The sequence below is a fragment of the Hyperolius riggenbachi genome, chromosome 7 (assembly GCF_040937935.1).
Source record: "Hyperolius riggenbachi isolate aHypRig1 chromosome 7, aHypRig1.pri, whole genome shotgun sequence".
NCBI classification, from domain to species: Eukaryota; Metazoa; Chordata; class Amphibia; order Anura; family Hyperoliidae; genus Hyperolius; species Hyperolius riggenbachi.
The window spans coordinates 33,790,810-33,810,281 of record NC_090652.1 but is presented as its reverse complement, the minus strand read 5'-3'; the positions used below and the strand labels follow the sequence as shown (position 1 = coordinate 33,810,281).

The window sequence follows — 19,472 nt, the reverse complement described above, 5'->3', positions numbered from 1 at the left end:
CCAATAAAGAAACTTTGAGGTAATGCACTATTGTGCGCTCCTTTTCCTCCACAGACACTTGCTTTGCCCTACCATGTGGAGCAGCACAGAGCATTGACCCCGATTGTTTTGAAGAAATACTCTTTGTGTTTGTTGAGCTGCAGTTTCCAGGGAGGAGCGCAAGAATATTCCTTTTGTTTGAACTGCGTGTGAATGCCAGGGAGGCAGCAGAAGTCATACAAGTTGCAGACAAGGTGGTCCTGTTGTGGGTGAGGCACCAAGTTGTTTCCAGTGGCAGCTCCAGCTTTTTTTTTTTGGGGGGGGGTCACAAAGTTGGGTGGCTGGTGGGGCGAATTTTGGTGATCAAAGGCTAACTAGTTCAGCAAAGGTAGAGGCTTTTGAGCAGAGGAGCTTGTCCAAATGATGGTGCTATTATTAAAGAAATGCTACCTGCATATGTACTTGGCTAGTTTGCTGGTATGCTTTAATCCTGTGTGGATAGATCACAGATAAAGTATTCCCGCCCCCAGCCTGTGTTTCATGACTTTACATGCAAGGGGAGGGGAAAGAGGCAGGAAGGAAAGAAACTCTGTGTGGGTAATTCCTTATTTTAGTAGCTAAGCATTGCTGAAGACTAGAGCTTTTATTTAATGCTAGGAACACACCATGTTAGATAGATAGTTCGATAGATAATTTCCATCATGTCCGATATTATTTTCGATCATTTTCTGGTCGATTTCTCATAGAGGTGGATGGAAAATGATAAGAAAACATAAGAGAATCGAGTGGGAAAATGGAGCCGATAATCCTGATTTAAAACTTCCTGTTTTTAAAATACAAGCTCTACTTTATTGGCTAATTTAAAAGAAAAACAGTAAGCTTTCAGCTTGTAAGCCTTCTTCAGACTATTCCTGTTGATCGACAATGTTAGAACATACAACCAGAAGGAGGCAGAGAGGTTTTTTTTTTTGAAAATATAAGTGTCATCCAGATACATTCATTACAAGGGCTCTTGCAAGAATTGTGAGGTATTCATGGCAAATAGATAAGACCCTTGGTTTACTTAAAGTGGACCCTGTGAGAACGCGGAAGAGCCGCCGCCATGAGCCAGCGGCCGGCGGCTCTTTCCGCGTACAGCGACCTCACACACGGAGAGGCAGCCGCCTCCTCCCAGCATGAGGTGGCTGTCCCCGTGAAGAAGCGTGCGGAGCGCGGAGAAACCGCCGCGTTGGACGCGGCGGTTGGCGCGCATACCTCCGCTGTGGAGGCTCAGAGCGGGGCTGCTGTGGCTGGGACATGTAGTCCCTCCAGATTTAGAGTGACGCGCGCGCACTCAGGCAGGGCATATATAGTAGCCAGAGGTAGTCAGCTGACCAGGCTGGTCAGCTGACTCTGGCTTCACTCCCCATTGGTCCAGCACTGTGGGAGGTGCTGGGGAGCGAGATGGGTATATATACTGCTGGCTGGTCATTTCTCGGGTGTCTGGCGTTGCGATCACATACGTGGGAGCACCCAGATCCGTAGTCAGACCCGCAAGTGTGCCGGGACCAGCTGGAGCTGTAATCCTACACTTAGCTGGATTCTGTTGATAGCTAAAGTACTAGTTTGATTGTGATTATCTGTTATGACCTATTGCCTGCTCGACCATTCTCCTGAACTCTGATCTTGTACCTCGATATTTCTGATACTCTGTTGCCGAACCTCGGCTCGTTCCTAGACTCTGCTTCTGCCTCCTGATTTTGTACCCTGATATATCTGATACTCCGTTGCCGAACCCTGCCTGTACTTTGACTCCGCCTTTGCCTTCTGATCTTGTACTTTATCTGTCTGTGTGTGTACGACCTGGCTTGTCCGACCTCGAGAACCGACCTTACTGTTGGAGGCGGTTCCTCGTTCTGTTAGTGACCCTTCCGCCAGAGGGTTATTTTCAGTATATCCTTCCTGCTGGCAGCCTGACTCCTCCCGTCTTGGAGAGCTCAGGTTTGCGGAAGGAATTTGTACAGTACGCCTTGCTGTACTGAGGCCCAGTCCTCTAAGTGTTACTGTTACACCAAGCACTACACTCTACTCAGGTGAACAGAGGTTAGCTTGTATATCGGATTATCGGTGATACTGCAGATCACATATAATCTGGTATATATCTGTATTCCCAGTGATTAGGCAGATCACCGGTAATCAGATTCTCTCTGTGCTTCACCGATCGTTACAGAACGCCAGACCAAAAAACAGATGGAATCACGCGCTGATCCTCTGACTGTGCTTGCCACTTCGGTGGATAACATCCTTCAAGCACTGGGCCAGCACAAAGCCTTAATTGATGCCTTATCAGGCTCTGTGAAAACCCTCCAGATGTCAGTTGATTCAGTGCGATCCCCTCCTAGTGATGACATACGTATGCCTGTACCAGATAAATTTTCCGGCCACAAGTCTGACTTCCGGAATTTCAGGAGTAGAGTGTTATCATATTTCGAGTTGAGACCCCGATCCTCGGGGACTGAGACCCAACGGGTCACCTTTATTAAAACTTTACTGACTGGTGACTCCCAGTCATGGGCATACAACCTGCCTTCTACCGATACTGCTCTGACCTCGGTAGAGGAATTCTTTAAGGCCATGGCCGTAATTTACGACGACCCTGACCTTGCTGCATCCTCTGAGCGGAAGCTCAAACTTTTGCGGCAAGGCAGAGGGTCGGTCGAGGATTATGCGGCAGAATTTCGCAGATGGTCAGTCACCGCCAGATTCGACAACTTTGCCCTGATGGATTACTTCCTGTCTGGGTTGTCGGAGGAGGTTTCCGACCTAATGTTAACTGTACCCGAGCCTAAGACCGTCGATGAGGCTATATCATCGGCCATTCGAGTTGATCGTAGGCTACGCCATCAGAGGCAGACTAGGGGCAGTCACCGTGTCAGGGTGACATCATACGCAGCACCATCCGCTACACCCCTAGTACCACCTTCTCCGCCTGTCTCACCTTCCCCGGTCTTGCCTCCGCCTGAACCAATGCAGATTGGTCGATCGAAACTGACCCAGGTGGAGCGAAGGCGGAGAATGACGGAACAATTGTGCCTGTACTGTGCTGCAGCAGGGCATAGGGTACGAAACTGCCCTAACAGGTCGGGAAACGGGTCTGCTTAGGAGTAGTGGGGGGTGACACCCTGGGCACACAATCCTCACCCCTTAAAGAAAGAAAATTGCTTCTCCCTTGTACTGTCACATGGGATGATAAGTCCGTAGCCACTGAAGCTTTTATCGACTCTGGCTCAGCGGCTAATTTTATGAACTTCGAATTTGCTCAGGAGTTGGGTCTACCACTCACTCCCGTGAGACCCCCCATTCAGGTCACGGCAGTGGACGATTCCCCTTTGCAACGGGATCGTACCCTGTCACAGACTCCGCTGGTGAAGCTCACCATAGGGGTATTGCATGGGGAACAGTTACAATTTTTTGTGTTACACATGTCAACCTCCACTATTATCCTGGGCATGCCATGGTTACAAATTCATTCTCCGCAGATAGACTGGGCCACAGGGCAGTTAACAGCATGGTCACCTCATTGTTTTCAGCAGTGTTTGGGGAAGCTCACATTGGGTCAAACCAGGGTGCAGGTGGAAGGTGTACCGGAACAGTACTTGGATTATGCGGATGTGTTCTGTCCCAAGGCTGCGGATAAACTGCCCCCGCATCGCCCGTTTGACTGTCCAATTGACCTTCGTTCTGGTTGTATGCCTCCTCGAGGCCATTTGTATAATCTATCTGGCCCTGAGAAACTAGCCATGCAGGAGTACATTCGTGAGAACCTGGCCAAGGGCTTCATTCGGCCGTCCCGGTCACCCGCTGGGGCAGGCTTCTTTTTTGTTAAGAAGAAAGACGGGGGCTTACGGCCTTGTATCGATTATCGTGGCCTTAACAAGATCACAGTGAAGAATCGCTACCCGTTGCCACTTATAGACGATTTATTCACACAGGTCACGGAGGCTAGGATATTTTCAAAGTTAGATTTACGGGGGGCATACAATCTGGTGCGTATACGAAAGGGCGACGAATGGAAGACGGCCTTCAATACCCCTGACGGGCATTACGAGTACAGGGTGATGCCCTTCGGTTTATGTAATGCCCCGGCCGTCTTCCAAGAACTCATCAATGAGGTTTTTAGGGAGGTGTTAGGGAAGTTCGTTTTAGTCTACTTAGACGATATTCTCATCTTTTCTAACAACCTCTCAGAACACAGAACCCATGTCAGAATTGTATTAGACTAACTGAGGCAGAATATGTTATACGCTAAACTCGAGAAGTGTATTTTTGAGGTGACGTCGGTTGCCTTTCTGGGATATATAATCTCCACCTCAGGTCTGTCTATGGACCCTGCCAAGGTCTCCGCGGTCCTGGAGTGGCCGCAGCCGGTGGGGTTAAAATCGCTACAACGGTTCTTGGGGTTTTCGAACTATTATAGAAGGTTTATAAAGGGGTACTCCACAGTAGTCGCACCCCTCACTAGCCTTACTAAAAAAGGGGCAGACACCACTCATTGGCCTCCCGAGGCCTTACAGGCATTTTCTACTCTAAAAGGGTTGTTCTGCTCGGCGCCCATACTGAGACACGTGGACACTTCCTTCCCATTTATTGTTGAGGTAGACGCCTCAGAGGTCGGGGTGGGGGCTGTGCTGTCTCAGCGTTCTGGTCTCCAGGGTAGATTACACCCGTGTGCCTATTTTTCCCGAAGGTTCTCTCCGGCAGAGAGAAACTATGATATTGGCAACAGGGAGCTCCTAGCCATCAAATTGGCTTTCGAAGAGTGGCGTCATTGGCTAGAGGGAGCTGAGCACACTATCACGGTTTATACCGACCACAAGAACCTGGAATACATCGAGGGGGCTAAAAGGTTAAGCCCGAGGCAGGCTCGATGGTCTCTATTTTTCTCGAGGTTTACATTCTTGATTACGTACACGTCAGGTAGTAAGAATACCAAGGCAGCTGCACTCTCTAGGTGTTTCGAACCGGAGACAGCACAGCCCTCTGTTCCCGAGACCATTGTCCCACGAAGAGTAGTGTTAGCCGCTACTGAGACTTGGTAGGACTGGAAGGAGACTTTGAGTCCTTTCCAGCAGGATATCCCGGAAGGAAAACCAGATGGGGTGTTGTTTATCCCGTTACCATTCCGTCTCCAGATCTTGGAGATGGTCCACTCTCATAAAAATGCGGGACATCCTGGGGCGTCTAGAACGCAAGATCTCGTGGCCAGATGTGCATGGTGGCCTTCGCTAGCAGCTGACTGCAAAGAGTTTGTCAGGGAATGTACGGTGTGCGCAAAAAGCAAGCCCTCCCGGCTGGCATCTGTAGGTACATTGCAGCCTTTGCCCACCCCGAGTGAGCCATGGACCCACTTGTCCATGGATTTTGTGGGAGAGCTTCCTAGGTCCGAAGGCATGTCGGTCATCTGGGTGGTGGTCGACCGTTTTAGTAAAATGGCCCACTTCGTGCCCCTGAAAGGACTCCCCTCGGCCCAGGAACTGGCCGATTTATTTATCACCCATGTCTTTAGACTGCATGGCATTCCAGAAGACATAGTATCCGATCGGGGAGTCCAGTTTGTTTCGAAATTTTGGAGGGCATTCTGCCACCAAATGGGCATGAAATTGTCGTTCTCCTCGGGTTACCACCCACAGACAAATGGCCAGATGGAGAGGGTCAACCAATCGTTAGAGCAATTTTTGAGATGTTACGTTGCCGAGGCGCAGAGTGATTGGGTTAAATTTTTACCTTATGCAGAATTTGCCCACAACAACTTAAAGAGTTCTTCCTTAGGTTTCTGTCCATTTCAGATAGTAACCGGTAAACTACCTAAATTCTCTCCGTTGCCAATTGCGTCCACTCCATTTCCAGCTTTGGAGGCTTGGCAAAGGTAATTTAAGGACATGTGGTGGACCATCAAGAATAATCTCGTAAAAGCATTTCAGAGTCAGAAAGGTCAGGCTGACAAGAAACGCTCGTTAGAGTGGAAATTTCAACCAGGAGATTTGGTTTGGGTGTCAACCCATCACCTGATCCTGAAACAACCTTCTGACAAACTTGGTCCCAGGTTCGTGGGTCCATTCCCGGTTACTAGGAAAATCAACGATGTCACATATACGGTTGATCTCCCCACCAGCATGCGGGGAGTGAGGTCCTTCCACGTATCACTTCTCAAACCCGCAGTCCAGGTGGGTCCCACTCCTCCTCCTCCTGTTTTAGTCGATGCCCAACCCGAATATGAGGTGGAGAAGATCATAGACTCACGTACTGTACTGTGAGAACGCGAAAGAGCCGCCGCCATGAGCCAGCGGCCGGCGGCTCTTTCCGCGTACAGCGACCTCACACACGGAGAGGCAGCCGCCTCCTCCCAGCATGAGGTGGCTGTCCCCGTGAAGAAGCGTGCGGAGCGCGGAGAAACCGCCGCGTTGGACGCGGCGGTTGGCGTGCATACCTCCGCTGTGGAGGCTCAGAGCGGGGCTGCTGTGGCTGGGACATGTAGTCCCTCCAGATTTAGAGTGACGCGCGCGCACTCAGGCAGGGCATATATAGTAGCCAGAGGTAGTCAGCTGACCAGGCTGGTCAGCTGACTCTGGCTTCACTCCCCATTGGTCCAGCACTGTGGGAGGTGCTGGGGAGCGAGATGGGTATATATACTGCTGGCTGGTCATTTCTCGGGTGTCTGGCGTTGCGATCACATACGTGGGAGCACCCAGATCCGTAGTCAGACCCGCAAGTGTGCCGGGACCAGCTGGAGCTGTAATCCTACACTTAGCTAGATTCTGTTGATAGCTAAAGTACTAGTTTGATTGTGATTATCTGTTATGACCTATTGCCTGCTCAACCATTCTCCTGAACTCTGATCTTGTACCTCGATATTTCTGATACTCTGTTGCCGAACCTCGGCTCGTTCCTAGACTCTGCTTCTGCCTCCTGATTTTGTACCCTGATATATCTGATACCCCGTTGCCGAACCCTGCCTGTACTTTGACTCCGCCTTTGCCTCCTGATCTTGTACTTTATCTGTCTGTGTGTGTACGACCTGGCTTGTCCGACCTCAAGAACCGACCTTACTGTTGGAGGCGGTTCCTCGTTCTGTTAGTGACCCTTCCGCCAGAGGGTTATTTTCAGTATATCCTTCCTGCTGGCAGCCTGACTCCTCCCGTCTTGGAGAGCTCAGGTTTGCGGAAGGAATTTGTACAGTACGCCTTGCTGTACTGAGGCCCAGTCCTCTAAGTGTTACTGTTACACCAAGCACTACACTCTACTCAGGTGAACAGAGGTTAGCTTGTATATCGGATTATCGGTGATACTGCAGATCACATATAATCTGGTATATATCTGTATTCCCAGTGATTCTGCAGATCACCGGTAATCAGATTCTCTCTGTGCTTCACCGATCGTTACAGACCCAAATTAAAAATACAAGATTTCAAAAATAAAATCTATTTTCTAAATTATAATAATTAATAGCAGCCTTTTTTCAGCTGCATGATGACAAATATAAAATATTTTATATTTATTGGAGGAACCCCTCCCTACCTTTCATATTGCCGGGACAGAATCTGGCAAAATGGTGGAGTCCAGCAAAGGAGGAATTGCTAATGGCTGCCACCTGTATAACCCTAGTTATGCAAAGAGAAGGGTGAAAAGCATACACTGAAATGCTCATAGGCTTGAAGGAGTGTTTTTTTTTTATCTTCGTATGTGTCAGAGAGAGGTGTTTGGTTTGGGTCCACTTTAAGACCTGCATAGACTCATGGACCTGCATAGGCTGACATGGAGAGTTTTTTTTTTACAGAACCTATCCTGTTCACTTATCTGCTGCTGGAGCCTGGAAACAGTTAACTACAGGTAGTCCCTGATTAACGAATGAGATAGGGACTGTAGGCTCATTCTTAACCTGAATCTGTTCTTAAGTCGAAATGCTGTGCCATCTCTGTCCCCTTTGCATCCTAAGTGCCACCCTTTGCCTCCAGTGTCCCTCTCTGTACCTGTTTGTCACCCTGTGCCTCTCTATGTCCTCTCTCTGTGCCTCCTTTTGTCCCCCACTCTGTTTGTACCACCTCTGTGCCTCAGTTTGTACTTCCTCCTTAACCCTGCTTTGCCCCCTCTGTGCCTCTGTTTGTGCTTCCTCTGTGCCCACACTTTGCCCCCTCTGTGCCTTTTGCCCCCTCTGTGCTCCATCTGTGTGCCACTTTGCCCATTCTGTTCCTCTTTGTTCCCTCTGTGCCACTTTGCCCCCTCTGTACCTCTTTGCTCCATCTGTGTGCCACTTTGCCCATTGTATGCCTCGTTGCTGCCTCTATGCCACTTTCCTCCCTGTGTCACTTAGCCCCCTCTGTGTCACTTTGCCTCCTGTCTCACTTTGCCCTTGTCTCACTTTGCCCCCTGTTTCACTTTGCCCCTCTGTATCACTTTGCCCCCTCTGTACAGGGACGGATCTAGGGGGGGGGGGGGGGGGCAAGCAGGTCTCTTGCCCCAGGCGCAGTTTGCTGAATTCTTAAAAAGGCGGCAAAATTTGGATGGGGAATGGCAGTTTAGGCGCCAAAACCTGACCTTGCCCCAGGCGCAACTTGGGGCAACTTGGTCTAGATCCGTCCCTGCCTCTGTATCACTTTGCCCCCTCTGGACTCACTTCCATACGAGTCCACAGCTGTCTGTCCTACTCTCTCCGCATCCAGCGCCCTCTAGCCGCATACAGCACCGCTTCCTGTATGTCATGTGACATACAGGAACCTGTATGTCACATGACATACAGTAAGCAAAGGCATGCTGTACGGGGCTAGAGGGAGCTGGATGCGGAGAGAGGAGGACAGGCAGCATTGGACTCATACGGAGGTGAGTCCAATGCTGCTGCTGCTGCTGCATGCGCCGGCACTTGGGGAAAGTTTGAAGCTGCTTCTTTAAACTTCCCCCAAGTGGAAATGACATCAACTGACGGGATCGGGCCATTCATATCGGCGTGTCATTCGTAAGTCGGGCGTTCGTAACCCGAGAACTACCTGCTATGTTACTGAGCAGGAGGGACAGCGCTCAGGGGGACACAGTGATTCCCAGGGGGAAGGGCAGTGCCCTAGTGTGCCCTAGTGTAGCGCCGCCAATGCTTGTTTTGCCTGGGTCAGGCAGCGCCCTTTGTCCATGCATTGCATACAGTGAACGATACAGTCAATAAAAAGTATGCTTCACTGCCACTTTTAATGTAAGAATTTCTTGGTAACGCATTGCATGCAGTGCATTTGGCCGTTAAACCACACCGGCCGTACTGTGAATGTTGCATACATGGGGCATTACAGTGCAATGGTACTTGTTTACAATGCAGCTGTTATGCCACATCATAACAGACCTATGTGAACGTAGCTTTATTATTTAAAGGATACCCGAAGTAAGAGGTATATTGAGGCTGTCATAATTATTTCCTTTTAAGTAATATCAGTTACCTGGCAGTCCTCCTGACTCTGTGTCTCTAATACTTTTAGACATAGACCCTGAACAAGCATGCAGCAGATCAGGTACTCTGACTCAGCTGACTCAGGATTTACTGGATTAGCCATATGATTGTTCCAGGGTTTTGACTCAGATACTACTTATGCCAGAAGATCAACATGGGTGCCAGGCAACTGGCATTGTTTAAAAGGAAATAAATATGGCAGCCTCCACATACCTCTCCCCTCGGGAATCAAAATTATAAAAAAAAAAGTTAAACCAGTAAAATTACATAAAATGAAAATAAAACTGTGTATTAGGATTTAACAATAACATCAAATAGTAAGAAGCTGAGGGTTGCTTCAAATGAAGGGAAAAAATTACTAGAGCGACATCTTGTCTGGCGTCAGCCCACCTTTTATAAGAAATGGAAAGTCCTTGGATGGTTTCCCAATCGTAGGAATGTGACTATTGTAACTGATAATGGCCTGGCCTGTAAGAACCTGTCCAGCTAAACACAGAAACATGCCTCAATTCCATTTTTGTTTAAAAAGAAAAAAAAAAGAAACCTAACATTCCACCTGTGGTCGGCTCTGCTTTTCTAAAACTGACAAAATGTTCAAACTTCAGTTATGGAAAGTGCATGTAAAGAAAACTGGAGCAAAGCATGATAAAACAGGCCATCTGCTTAGACTTCTATTCTCTTAAGGGTGTGAAAATTAACATCCCCAAAGGTGTCTATGCTAAAAAGGCATGAAGAAAAATAGGCACAAAATACCATAATTAGAACACTTTTCACAATAAACCGTTATTTTATCTTAATCGCTACAAACCAAATAGCCACTAAGACAATATCGTTAAATGTACTGATATTCTAATCTTTTGCAGTGAATTATATCAACATTTTACTACAGCTAATCCTAACCCGTTTCTCACACAGAACCCTCGCTCCCCCGATTCCTAGCCTTAACCATCCCCCTGGACTGCTAACCTTAACACCCCCCCCCCACACACACACACACACACACACCTAACCTTAACCATTCCCCCACTCTTAACCACTTCCCAACTGGTTCCCACTTCCCACTTCCCTTCTAAGGCTGCTTACACACAGGGACGTTACAGGCGCACGTTAGTGCGCCTGTAACGCTCCCCCAACGCACAGCAATGTAACACAAGTGGGCTGTTCACACAGCCCACGTTGCGTTACATGTAACGCTGAACGTTCTCCCGAATGTGCAGCATGCTACGGCGTTAGAGCGGCTATAGCCGCGTTAGACTGTTTGCACATGCTCAGTGGGGGGCAGAGAGGAGGCGTGGAGAGCCAGCTACAGTAGCCGCGCACATGGCTACTTAATATTCACTGCACTGGCGGCAGCTGATTGGCCGGCGGGACCACGTGATGCGGAGTGTCTCGCTCCGCATCACGTGGTCCCGCCGGCCAATCAGCGCCACTCTGTGAGACCTTATAGGGATAGAGCCGCCTAACGCGGCTCACTTTACCGTCCTATCTTGCAGCACCATACGTTGTGTTAGGTGCACGTTATGCGACCTTAACATGGCACCTAACGCAACGTCTTGGTGTGCAAGTAGCCTAAATGTGTTTTAATGGGAAATTAGGAAAAAATGTGGGAAAAAATTATTATTTTTCAGTTTTCAGCCTTTATAGTTTTTAAATAATGCATGCTACAGTAATTAAAACCCATGAAATGCATTTGCCCATTTGTCCCGGTTATAAAACCGTTTAAATTATGTCCCTATCACAATGTTTGGGGCCAATATTTTATTTGGAAATAAAGGTGCATTTTTTTCAGTTTTGCGTCCATCCCTAATTACAAGCCAATAGTTTATAAAGTAGCAGTGTTATACCCTCTTGACATAAATATTTCAAAAGTTCAGTCCGTAAGGTAACTATTTATGTATTTTTTTTTAATTGTAATTTTTTTTTTTTTACAAAAAAAAATTCGGGAGTGTGGGAGGTAAGGAGTTAATTTTTTGTGTAAAACTAATTTATTTGTATGTGAAAAATGCTTTAGGGTGTAGTTTTACTATTTGGCCACAAGATGGCAACAGTAACTTTTTGTTTAATGCGACCTGCAAGCATCCTTCCCGACGCTTGAAGGAAGGACTAGGAGGCTGTGAAAGTTTTTTTTTTCACAATGATCGCGCTGCTTATCGGAGAAGCAGCGGATCATTGCGGGGCTTAGATCAATGAACGGAATTGGATTTTCCCGTTCATTGATCTCCGGGCGAGCGCCCACTGGCGTGTTTACGAGTGGGAGTGCGCGCTAGAGCGAGCGGGAGCACGGGCATCGGCGGGAGTGCGGAAAGTACGGATTTATCCGTCCCTGGTGGTGAAAGGATGGAAAAAGGGACGGAGAAATTTGTCCGCGTGGGGGTAAAGTGGTTAAAGGAGTTATCAGGCATTCCAAAATAAAATAAGTGCTACTTACCCCGGGATTACTGCAGCCCCAAGCTCCCAGCATGTCCCTCGCCGTAGCTCTTCCTGCAGCCGTTCACCGCCTCTGCCTCCCGCGCTGTCAATCGTCGCCACGTGGATCGGAGCGTACTGTGCAGGCGCAGAACTACTTGCCGGGGACCAGGAGGCGGAGGCTGCGAACGGCTGCGTGCAGAGCTGCGGCGAGGGACATGCTGGGAGCTTGGGGCTGGAGGAAGCCCCGGGTAAGTAGCACCTATTTTATTTTGGAATGCCTGATAACTCCTTTAACCTTAACCCCACTGATGAATTAACCACCTCCCACACCTAACCTCAACCACTCCCCTGACACCTAATCTTAAAACTTCCCTCCTGAGGCCTACCATTAACCCCCAACCAATGCCTAACCTTAACAATGTTGTGAAGCAGATGCTATTTTATAACGGGTAAAATAAATCATGTTTTGTATTGGATACTATTTTATAATGGTAAAAATCAAATTTTTTAGCCAATAATATTTTATAGAGGAAAAATAACTTTTCGTCCAAATTTTTGGTCTGGCACCTTGTAGCCGCCATTTTACATTAGAGCATTAAAATCTATGGGCGCACCAAAATTGTCCATTTGCTCATTGCGGCCAAATTTACAGGCTCCCCCCAAAGTCCCACCTGCTTGCATCTCACAAAGAAATTCTTCTCAAAATTGCTCCATAGTCAAGCTTTCTGAGACTAATTTTGAAATGCACACCATATGGAATGTATAGAGGTTTTTTTAATCTTTGCACACCTCTTGAACTGCTCAAGTCATGATTACAAACAGACACTCCCAAATAGCATATCCTTAAATGAAGACCCTGCATTACCCCACAGTTTATTCACAGTTGTCACTAGTGATGAGCTGAAATTTTGCATATGCATAATTCGGCATTGTAATTTGCAACTAGGATGCAAAATCATAATTCATAATTTGTGGCAAACTCAAAATTCATTTATTCGTAGTTCGTATAAGACAACCCTCAACTTTTCCAGTTAAAATATACATTTTGGGATATTCTCACTGTATAAGACTGCCTCTCTTGACTCTTGGGCATTTGTATACTGTACTGTATGTACTGGTGCTTTACTGTATGTAGTACACAGTATACAACAACCAGCCAATCACTGCAAGTGATGTACCTTGCCGGCGATTAGCTGGTTGATCTATACAAAGCCTGCTTGGATTGGTCAGCTCTCCCTTTCTCCAAGACTATCAGAGCGGTAGCGCAAACTTTCCTCTTTCACCCGGATCATGATTGAAAATTGAGTGTGTGATCACCTTAAAGGGGCACTACAGCGAAAAACTGTAAAATGTAAAATATGTGCAAAGATATACAAATAAGAAGTACATTTTTCCAGAGTAAAATGAGCCATAAATTACTTTTCTCCTATGTTGCTGTCACTTACAGTAGGTAGTAGAAATCTGACAGAAGTGACAGGTTTTGGACTAGTCCATCTTTCTATAGGGGATTCTCATGGATATTTTTATTTTCAAAAGCACTTAGTGAATGGCAGTTGCTCGGTCCAACTGCCAAAAAACTGTGTAGGGAACAGGAAAGCTGGCCAGCATCATTGTTTAAATCCTTTTTAGGGAATATCTTTATAAAGAATAAAAGCCTTGCTGAGAATCCCCTATGAAGAGATGGACTAGTCCAAAACCTGTCACTTCTGTCAGATTTCTACTACTTACTGTAAGTGACAGCAACATAGGAGAAAAGTAATTTATGGCTCGTTTTACTCTGGAAGAAACGTACTTCTTATTTGTATGTGTTTGCACATATTTTAAATTTTACAGTTTTTTGCTGTAGTGCCCCTTTAAAGAGAATCTGTACTCTAAAATTCTTACAATAAAAAGCATACCATTCTCTTCATTATGTTCTCCTGGGCCCCTCTGGGCTGTTTATGCCACTCCCTGCTGCAATCCTGGCTTGTAATTAACAGTTTTAGGCAGTGTTTACAAACAAATGACATGGCTTCTAACCGGAGTCTGATACACTGAGAACAGCTTACTGTGTGACTCATGCAGAGCTTGGAGAGGGTGTGTAAAGTTTCTTCCAATGACAAGCAGTGCTGCACATTCCAGCCTCAGCCCGACAGAGCCGACAGAGGAAAGAAGATAAGATTTATTACAGAGACAGTGCAACTAGAAAGTGCTGCAGTAAGACAGACCACATTAGAACAGGCATAGGAACTTATAGGATACAAGAAATAAAGCTCAAACTTTTGTTACAGGCTCTCTTTAACAATGTGATAGGCTAAAAGTTTGCATCTTTATATGTATGTGTGTTAAGAGCTGTGATTGGCAGTTTTAAACAGTAAAGAGTGGCAATAAATGGCAGCTATAAACCTTGGCACCTCCGGGAGCTCAAATTGGCATTTATATCCAATAATCATGACTTTTTGCATTGTTTCCCATTTTAGAAATTTTAGTGGTGAACTGGTAAATTAGGCCGAGTCAGGCAAAAAAGGCATTGGAATTTTGGCCGCATCAGGCGCCGCCACAGGACGCAATGAGAATTATGGCTATAGAGGTGCTCAGGCAGTAATTACAATAAAACAGCGTGTAATTTGGCTGCCAGCAATGGCTGCCTGGCAGCTAAATTTCGTGTTTCCCTACAGTCCATGATGACCTGGAGGGGGAATAATATTTAAAACCGCAGGAACAGGGGGAACCATTTTTTGGCATCACTATTACTCAGCACCTTCATTACATGCATACAAACTAGGCACTGGATCAAGAAAATGACTACTTGTCTAGCCCTAGCCATAGGTATAGATCTAGGCAATGTTAAAGCATATCAGAGCCAAAGCGTTAATACAAAAAAGACATGGTATGCTGCCAGGACGGTGTGAGCCCTCACTTACTGATCCGTTGTTGGCAACCTGTGTGCCTCCATCCTCCATTCTAGACCCCGTTTCTATCTCCCGACCCCACTATGGAACAACTGCTCTGCGCATGCGCAGTATTTCCTTCCCTCTCCCCCTGTGACGCGCATACATCTTCGCTAGACAGGGTGATGATGAAGAGAACTGGGGGGGACATAGGCACAAAGATTGCCAAAGAGAGAGCAGCGCTTTTAAGTGAGGGCTCACACCCTCCTGGCAGCACATCATGTCATTTTTATATGGGGGCTTGGGCTCTGGTATCCTTTAAGGAAGTAGTTCATTGTAGAAAGAAAAACACTCGGCACTCGGATCAGGAATTGTTGGGGGCAGTAGCTCAGACCTGCACTTCTGGCGTATAGTATGGAAATTTTCACCTCAAACACTTGTATGCGACAGTTGGAATATATTAAGGGACGTGCTGCTGGCTGGGTTGTGCAGAATACATATCAAAATCAAAGTACATGTAGGCAGACCAGGCACCGTTGCTTCAATGTTTTATCCCTCAATTCATGCCATAAGCAATGCATACATGACAGTCATTGTTTCAACAATTGCATCAAACCTGACTCAAAGATGGTGTGGAGGTGTTCAGGTGGTCGGGTGACCAGTGGGGAGTGATGAGAGGAATATGGAGGCTGCCATATTTGTTTCCTTTTAAGCTCCCACGCAAAGAAATAATGACTTTTGAACTTTCCACCACTATGCTGCTATCAAGAGTACAGAATTTTCATGAAAACTTCCTCTGCAGGCCATCTACTCCAACTCCTATAGAAAAAGCCCAGGGGCTCGATTTACAAAACGTTGCTAACTTTAGCACTGGCCCTTAGCACGTCTAAATTCAGTTGAAATGTGAGAAGTAGTGATCGTGCGCAAAGTACCACGCGCAAAGTTTTGCGCGCACACTGTACAGAGCGCAGGACGCTCCGCGCGAAGTGCCCACTAAAGCCTATGGGACTTAGCGCGCACATAGGACTTTGCAAAATTTTGCGCGCGGTACTTAGCACGCGATGTGATTGAGAAAACCGGTTCTAAGCTACTTAGCACCCTGGTTAGCACGTCTAAAGACTTTAGAAGTGCTAAGTAGGTTAGCACTGCTTAGTAAATCAAGCCCCTGGTGTATTAGCCTTATTCTTATAAAAAAAAAATTTTCAAAAAGAAACACAGTTAAGTTCTAAGTAGGATTTGTATTATGAACACATGCATAGCAGTCCATGGGGTGGATTCACAAAGCTTAATTATTGTCAAAAAGAGAAAATGAGATAAACAGATAAGTAGAGATAAACCATGAGTGAAGTTCATTAAGGAGAGATAAAGCATGATTTAAGTCAGTTAAAGAGATGTAACTCATGAGTTAAATAATTTAAAGTGGACCCAAATTAAAAATACAGGATTTCAGGATTTTTATTTTAAAGGGGAACTTCGTCCTAAACAAACATACTGTCATCAAGTTACATTAGTTATGTTAATTAGAATATATAGGTAATATAATATCTTACCCACCCTGTTTTAAAAGAACAGGCAAATGTTTGTGATTCATGGGGGCAGCCATCTTTTTGGTTGAAAGAAGGTGACAGGGAGCATAAGACAATTCCAACTGTCCTGTGTCCTGATAACTCCTCCCGGCTGCGCACCCTAGCCTTCAAATGTCAAATTCAAAATGTAAAAAAAATAAATAAATATTGCACCAAAACAGCAGAATGAGAACAACAACATCAGAAATCCCATCATGCTTTGCACAGCATCAGGGGGAAAAAGCCCGGGCAGTTTTCTTCTGTGCAGCTAAAAATGAGGCTTGTATAAGAGAAACAAAGTTCTGATGCTGTAAAACTGTTAAAGAAACACCAGGCCTTTTCAGTTCTGCTGAGTCGATTTTTAGTCCGGAGGTTCACTTTAAATAAAATCTATTTTCTAAATGATAATAATAAATAGCAGCATTTTTTCAGCTGCATGATGACAAATATACAATATTTTACATTTATTGGAGGAACCCCTCACTTCCTTTCATATTGTCGGGACAGAATCCGGGAAACTGGTGGAGTAGGGGGTGTCTGGCAAAGGAGGAATTGCTAATGGCTGCCACCTGTATAACCCTAGTAATGAAAAGAGAAGGGTGAAAAGCATGCACTGAAATGCTCATAGACTTGAAGGAGTGTTTATTTATCTTTATATGTGTCAGAGTGGTGAAAATAAATATTTTGAATAAAAAAAAAATGTTTGGTTTGGGTCCGCTTTAATAAGTAATGTGTGATAATTCAACAGAAAAGCTTTGTTAATCAGCCCCAGTGTCAAATGTTTTTTACTGACTGTATTTTTTGGAAAATTTCCAAAGTTTTCCCCAAAATGGAGGCAAAATAAGAAGCAAGTTTTGTCCTAGTTATCTGTGCTGACTTCTTTCTCCTAAATCATTATGCATCTTCTCAAGATGCTGCTGCCCATCCAACCTGACCCTGGACTTGCTCACACATGTCCTTGTTTGTCCCTGACATTACGGAGCTACTGAATGTGTGAGTTTTCTGAGGGACTTGTGCTAAAAATATTTCCCATGCTACACACGCACAATGCTACACTATACATACCACACACAAATACTATAAGCATAAGCACTCACCATACACACACACAGACACAGAAATACACACAAACACACACCCAGAAACCCACAGACACCGCATAAACACACACTCCATAAACACACACCTACACCATATATGCCACACCCACATAGTATACGTACACACACACACACACACACACACACACACACACACACACACACACACACACACACAAGTACTAAGAGCAAGTATAAAAGGAAAGAGGATAAGATAACTTCAATTAGATATTAATTAGTTTGCAGGGAAGGCACTTACAAGTTGCTGGATGACCCGGAGGACAGGAGGAATGTGGTGAAGAAGAAGTTAAAAACACGTTCTTTATGGTGACCTCATAGTCTTACTGCCGGCATATGTGTGATTCTCATCAGTTAGATGGGAGTACGACTCCTCCTCTGTTTTAGCTAGGTAGTTTCATTATAGAGAGGAGACCACCACACCCATCTCCCTCACACAGGTCTGTGTCTTTGCTGTTTCCATAGCTTTCCTGCCTGTCTCTGAAAACTGTTACTAAAACAATACAGGGAATATTGTAAAACTGTTACTTTTTTTTTTCGGTTGATTACATGCTGAAATTACAACTTTCCTACAATTTACAAAACCTAACATTTAAGGAGCAAAATACCTTCCCAGATAGGCACAGCTATAAGCACGCTGTCTGCTTCACACTTTTTGCAAAAAGGCAAAAACAAAACAGTGATTTTCAAAGCACTACATGCAATTTGTATATGTTTGCCTCAGAAATCAATCATATTCACTCTTCCTTGCAATATCAAGGCAAAGGCTCTAAAATGACCATACGCATAAACCGATTGGTTAAAAACAGTCAACAGGGGCTTGATTCACAAAGTTGTGCTAACTGTTAGCACGCTTGTGAAAAGCCCCTCTTCACGCCTAAAATGACTTTGTGCGCGCTAACTAGCGGTCGTGCGCAAAGTCCTGCGCGCAAAGTGAAATGTCGCATCGCGGTGTGGCGATAACGGCGCACCCGATGCGCCTATAAGGTCGCATTGAGTGCGACCTTAACGTCACACCTTATAGGTGGGTGCACCGTTACAGTTAGCACGCCCAAAGCCTTTAGGCGTGCTAACTAGGTTAGCACCGCTTTGTGAATCAAGCCCCTTGTGTGCAAACATGAAGGTCCATAATTATGGCCACACTTGTCAGGTTTACAAACACTACAAAAGTCAACTGTCTTCAACAAAAATAAATGGTTATAGAAGAGGGAGATAGACATTCAGACAGGACAAGATAAAGCAGAGGGAGAGGAAGACCTGGAGAAGACAACCAAATCTGTGTAATGAAGTACTTTTTACATTTGTGGACCATGTAATACATAAAATCCAGACAGTTACAATCTATCCTACATCATTACATTTTCTGAAAACATTGATCATGATTTTCTACCAAAGCTGTAAAAAAATTTGAAATTTGATTACATTTTTTATTAAATCTCATCGAGGAGTTTTTCACAGCATGGTGGTGTAAGGTGGATGATCTCCGGCCATATGTCCAGATGCCCCTCATTCAATCTTTGGCGGAAGTCTGTGACCAGATTGATAGGGATTAGGGAATCAATACAAGGGTAGATTTGTCACTACAGAAAACTCTTCCCACAATGCCTGGCAAATGAAACCATAGTTTGTGATGTTGCCCTATGGCCAGATTCAGCTAGGCGGAGAGATGATGTATTGACTGACTTGAATAGATAAAAAAAATACAAAATGTCATTGGTCTTCATAACTGCTATCATGTAGAATTTATTTTTACACTTTCTCTTTGGAAATGCTAAGAGTGTTTTAGGTTAAACACTGGAGTGTTTAAATGTTTCAAGCAGAATCTGACCATATGATGACATGTTTATCTATATGACAAGAAAATTGAGTTTTTATAAGAAATTGTATAGTTTTGGCTAATGTGGTCCATTTTGCAAATAATTTGGGATGTTGTGCTACTTCTGTATGGTGTTGTGCAAATAATGTGAAGTGTTTTGAAAAACTGAGCATTGTTTTTAAAATTCCGCTTAAAGAGCCTCTGAAGCGAGATTAAATCAATGATTTTAACTTGTATTAATGTTAAGCACTA

At 45.4% G+C, this 19,472-nt stretch overlaps 1 protein-coding gene across 1 annotated transcript in view; it reads right to left on the bottom strand.

Annotated features, from left to right (window-relative positions):
• LOC137525470 (NACHT, LRR and PYD domains-containing protein 1a-like) overlaps positions 1–17,812 on the bottom strand; it is a 90,177-nt gene extending 72,365 nt beyond the window's left edge. The window contains exon 1 of the mRNA XM_068246570.1: positions 17,646–17,812. The gene's annotated coding sequence lies outside the window, so the exon portion shown is untranslated. The remainder of the gene's footprint in view (positions 1–17,645) is intronic.
• Between the last annotated feature and the right edge of the window lie 1,660 nt (positions 17,813–19,472).